The following is a 6,000-nucleotide window of genomic DNA, read 5'->3' on the forward strand; positions in this document are numbered from 1 at the left end:
ATACTGACTTTAAAAATTTCTATTGGATAGTTTCTCACACTGATCATTTCAAATGAATCAATAAACACCTATTGAAAACCCTAACTGATTTTTATATAATACACAGGATTTCATTTTACCTGTAGGGCTATCTGTAAACAAACAAAAAGTACACTTTTGACAAATCCATACAATATTTATGAATTCATTCATTAAGCACTTATATACAACTATGTTACTAAATTGGCGTTTACTTGGTTGAAGTAAACTAAATAAAATTGACTAACTAAATCTTACTAAATCTGAATAACAAAACATTAGTTGATCATGTAAAGAGCAAAGAGTCTACTTCTGAATTGATACATTAAAAACCTCATTGAAACTGTTCTGAGTATTCCAGAAACATATTGCACATATTATCTTTAGTCCCATCAACTCTATTTTGAATTTCACATGTATAAGAATCCAAATTAAAGCTGCACATTTATATATAGAATTAAATAATTGGTTGGAGTCACTATCTAATCGTAGCACAAACAAACAAATAAACAAATCTTTGTATTCCCTAATACTAATGTATCTTCAGGAAATTTTTGCCTAGATCCACTAGAGAGGAAATAAATATTTTTTCAATTTTTATTCTTTTGTTTCTTAGTTTATATTTATTCCTGAAGTATATGTAATGTGGCACATATAAAATATGGGCTTGCAGATTTTATTTTAAAAATACTACTAAGATTGTTATTCACTCTGCCCCTTTAAGTCCAGGATCAGGCTTTCCCCAGGAGCCCTTTCCCACCCAGTCGCTGCATGGCCTCTTAACGGAGACCCTATTGTTTTGGCAGAGTTCCCCTGGATTGGATCTAAGGGAAGGGTTTTGTGTCTGTTTCACATTAAAATGCAAAGTTTATGGTTTACCGCAAGTCTGCTAGCCTTGCATATTTAATGTCTCACAATTTTAGAAGAAAAATGTAGCAAAGTAATTGCAGATTTAATAAATAGCAACTAGAATTAATACAGATGCCACTTTTTGATCTTTTCTCCAGAACACAAAGTGCCTGGTTGTTTCACAAACCCACAAAAGGAAATGTTGAGCTATAAGTTCAAGGAAATATTATCATTTATACTTATTTACTCTTGTTAAAATGGTATATTTACTCTATATAAAATTCTTTTTGGTTGAAGCTGAATGCAAACAGGCAGCTTATAGGTGCCATTTCTTCAGTGTGTGTGTGTGTGTGTGTGTGTGTGTGTGTGTGTGCGCGCGCGGGCGCGCGCACGTGCACGCATTTTAACCCCAATGGTCCTGGGGAATAAATACTAACATGTACAGGAACTTCATACAAATTCCTCCACAAACTTCTTTTAAATTGGTGCCATAATACTTGAAGACTCAGCATCTTAAAACAATTAATGTGGGCAGTTGATACTAATGATTTCTTTAATCATCTCCTTCCTTCCTGAAGAAATCAGAAAAATAAACAAAAAGCAACAGCTGCCCATGTAGAAACCAGGCAGCCTATTACTGAGATCATGGTTTATTTTTTAATTTAATTCAACTGTTTTAAGTACTCTTAAATGTAAGACTCTTTCCTAAATGCTAATTGCTAAGAATAATGTCACTACTTCACCAAAGCATCTTGCCACAGTTTACAAGTATTTTAGCAAAAATAACAATCTCTGGTTCCTTAAACTACTTCAGCTGAGTAAATTAATTTTTTAATTCAGATCAACATTTGTGTGATGTCATTTCTTACTTTGGAGTGACTTTCAAAGCCAAAATTTAACCCTCAGGAGCTACAAATTAAGCTATATATGCAGAGCAAAATTAAAATACCCCAGCCCTAGGTAAATTTAGAAAACCTCAATAACAGAAGAAATAATTTTAAGGTAAACAATACAACTGTATTTATCCATAAACAAAAGCTACTAGAGGAGGCATTTGGTTCTTTTTCTGGTCAAAATAGCCATTGGAAGGAAAAACCACAGGTATTTACATCACCAGGAACCCACTGAACAAGTGGGCGTCATGTCGCCCTGTTTTGCAATTAGAAAGAAAAATAACCTACATCCTCATCTCATAGGGAATGTATCATACAAAAATTTTCATTTGTATTGAAAATACTGACAAAGTCGCTTCTTTACATTTAAGGAATTATGTAGCTAAATTTGATATTTTAGTTAGGTCTTTAATAATCAGCATAAATGTTTTCAATGTTTATTTTCACCTCTCTGGTGATAATTTTTATCTTTTCTAGGTTGCAGAAATGTACACTAGACTTCTACAACTAATGACCAGGGTTAACTTCTCTTAGGTTTTAAAAGTTCTTAAAATATACAAGAATTCAGAAAGGAAGTACATTCTTAACTATGTAATGCAATATAATGAAATGACGAATAATATGCTAGTCTAGAATACTTTTCTACAAATACATTGTAAAAAGCTAAACATTTCATCAGTACAAATACAAATATATAAACATTGATAGTCATGTTGTTAGGTCATAGATGTTAAAAAGCATCTTTTTTTTCCTGTAAGAACAGAGAGAAAGAACTAAAACAATGCATTCAATCAATTTAACCAAATATTTAACTTCCATTTTCAACAATACTTTTTTAAAATGCTGCATAAAGATTTTTAAAAGTTTACCACAGTTATTTTTTCTTTTCTTTTTCTCACCAAATAATCTCTCAACTTGATCAAAGTTTTATTAGTTTGTAGCAGAGTTCAGGACAATTATTGAAAACCATACCTTTTAATCCGGGGATTTGCCACAGGAGCCCTCAAAGCTGAGATGTAATTACACTAAATATTCAGCCCAAGCAAAAGAGTTTGCAGGTGTGGAAAGGAGGAGGGGGTAGGTGCTGCTCTGTGCCTGTCACTAGGTTGAAAATCTCCTGCTTCTACTCCATAGCCCAGATAAAAAATAAGGTTTCCCTCAATGAACACTACCCGGCTGACACCCACATTAGATCATATGGTAATGATATGTCTCTTGTATTGTAGCCAGAATCTTTATTGGCCTTTTTTTCTCCCCATTTGCTTTATTCCTTTTACATCTGCTTAAGATTCTAAACTGCTTATGTAGTATAGTGAAGGACCTTGACTTAAAATTTGCTTTATTGTGTCGATTCATTTCCCAAAATATTGTAACTAAAGGGTTTGTTTCCCCACCCCCCTCCCACTCACTACCCACCCTTTCTAGTCTTGTTTACAAGGAACATTTATTATATTTCTGAAAGGACAGTTTTTCTTGCTTTTGGGATGTGTAAGTCCAGCAAATGGAATGAAATGAATCTTGTAGCTATTTTAAATGTGGTCTGTGAAAATAAATGAGTAACCTTATGTGAAAATACTCGTTCGGATACTTAACTTGCCTTAGGCTGTTTGTGCAAATTCAAGTACTATGCTGTGGGAGGTTTCCTATATATTTTTAATGTGTTTCTAGTGTCCTGGAAGAAAGCCAGGGTTTTATATGAAAAACACATCATTTATTACTTTTATTACTCGTAGTTTAAAATCTTTCTTGTTGTCTACCAGTTTTTTTTTAATAAAGCACACAGATACTAGAAGTTGGTCACAATTAAATTTAGCCTGCATATGAAAACATTTATTTCATAGACTATACTTTTGTAATCTAGGATTCTGAAGAGGCAAAGGCTATGGCTCTTTCCAAATTTCAGTAATAGAAAAAAGACAATGCAAGTACAAGGAAAGTCATCTATTTAGCTACTGGAAGGCTTTTTTTTTTTCTTTATGAGTTTGTGTAATTCCCTTGCTGGACGCTGTTAGTTCTATCTGTGTGTCTCTCTGTTGTGACTTGTATCTTTATGCTCTGGCCCCCAGGGCTATTACCAGGTGGAAACTTGAAATCGACATCTGTGAAACATGAGAGGATCCCCCTCCATTCATCACCCTCCCTCCTTCCCTCCTCTAGCCCTCTGAGTATACAATTCCACAGCAAACACTCTTTTGCCTTGATGGAACTTCAAGGAATTAAATTCTTGAGTGGGTAACTAAAGGAGGGGAAAGGTCGCTATTAAATTATATTTTACATTATTTCCCAAACCCACCTCCCTAATTTTAGCACCTTACCCCACTCCTCTTATCCTTGACATTTAATAACTTTAAACCCAGTAATTTTGATGGTTTAGAAAAAGGCAGGTATTCTTTTCCCCTAAACAATGGTGCAAATGATCCCCTTACCTGGATTAATTTTTCCTCTGATATTCTCTTGTATGGCATTTATCTCTTTCTTAAGACACTCAGCCACTTCTTCTTCATATTATAGTTTTTATAATATGAAGGGAGGAAGCACAATGTTTTCATATTTATAGAGTCTCTGTACCCAGCACAATCATGGTATATAATAAATTCTCAAGAAACACTTGAATGATTCCATAGAGACATTAAAGCATTGGTTATGGACCACACCATGATTATTATGTTGCCCAGCCCTGCCCTGTTAGTATAGCTCAGTTTGGTTAGAGCTTTGTCCCATAACCCAAAGGTCACAGGTTCAATTCCCAGTCAGGACACAGCCCTACATTGAGGGTTCAGTCCCTATTCGGGGTATGTAAGGCAGACAACCAAACAATATTTCTCTCACATCTCTCTCTGTCTCTTCCTCTATCTCTGTCTGTCTGTCTCCCTGGAATCTAAAAAAAAACAAACAAAAGCCAACCCTATCAAATTACAACTCAAAAATAACAGCAATAATTGTTGAAAGAGAGAGTGAGAAGAGAGGGATAGGAATATTAAGATGCAGTAGAAAGAGGACAACAGAAGGAGAAGAAGACATAACATCATGTGTGTCTTCTCTCTTACATTTTTTTACTTTTATGCAGCAGGAGGAATACTGTCCTTACCCCTGACAGTAATTTGTGTGAACTCAGACAACTTACTTAACCACTCTGAATCTCAGTGTCCATATCTGTACAACAGGAAGAAATTATTACCTAATTCATAATGTTGGAGTGAAGATGCTATGAGGCAATATACATAAAGCACGTTAACTCAAAGCATGACCCCGGTAAATTGAACTCTTTAAATGACTAAGAGAAATCATATGTACCACTATCATTTTACAGATGAGAAAACTGAACTCCAATGGTCTACCCAAGTTCACCTAGCTGGTAAGAAGCACAACAGAAGCTGCTACTCAGGTCTTCCAGTTTACTAGTACCATACTACATTTTAAGAAAGATCAAACTCAGAAGACAGAAATTTAACATCAAAATTCTTGGGATAGCATGTCTTTGTAGAGTATTTTAAAAACTGTGACCAAATTTTAATTCTGTGTAAACTCTATATTTGCGTAGGAACAAATATTTCCTTTTTAAAAACTGTAGTAAGAACCTCACCTCCAAAACCCCAACAATTTGGTCAAACATGATTTTAATTGAAATCTGTACTTTCAATCAGATGTTAAGTGCATTTACGGTCACACTTGCTTTTAGATAGAAGAAACTAAGTCACAGCAAAATCAGATGCAACTAAGCCACAAAGAAACCATGGGGGCTGTGGTCAGAATCCAGGTCGCTTTCAATCTAATGGGAAATGGAACAATTTTGAGGCTGGAAGCAGGGTCTGTACAGAGACGACTGAAACTTATCCTGGTTTGGAATGTGTGGGGGTAGGGTTCACAGAAACCTTGGCTGCTGTATAGATATTTGAAATATTCAAATGCAGAGCACATACCACAACTGCTGTTAAAACCACTTAAACTGTGCTTTCTACTGACAACCCACTGGTTAACAGGGTGACTACATTCTGCATGCTGTCAAAGTTCATTTTAAGGCTAGTCATTCTTCCTCAGTGACATCCAATACAAGTGATTTAAACTGTACCTGCATATTAAGGATGTGAAGAATGCCAGAGCCTAGAAAGTTCTCCTTGTGACATCCTTTTATTTTCTAAGAGGTTTGAAAGCAAGTGATTATCTTCACAAACCTGATGTGACTGGTTTATTCTTAGACTGACTCTTCAAAGTCAGGTCAGCGGCTGCAGTGGGTTGTCTG

The 6,000-nt window shown here is 35.1% G+C and overlaps 1 protein-coding gene across 1 annotated transcript in view; it reads right to left on the bottom strand.

The window, feature by feature from the left end:
* The window catches only part of DCN (decorin), a 41,384-nt gene extending 38,305 nt beyond the window's left edge, over positions 1 to 3,079 (bottom strand). Inside the window, exon 1 of the mRNA XM_045830488.1 lies at positions 2,733 to 3,079. The gene's annotated coding sequence lies outside the window, so the exon portion shown is untranslated. The remainder of the gene's footprint in view (positions 1 to 2,732) is intronic.
* Positions 3,080 to 6,000: the final 2,921 nt, after the last annotated feature.

Source organism: Phyllostomus hastatus, unplaced genomic scaffold (genome assembly GCF_019186645.2).
Source record: "Phyllostomus hastatus isolate PE091 unplaced genomic scaffold, TTU_PhHast_1.1 phas_contig_152, whole genome shotgun sequence".
NCBI classification, from domain to species: Eukaryota; Metazoa; Chordata; class Mammalia; order Chiroptera; family Phyllostomidae; genus Phyllostomus; species Phyllostomus hastatus.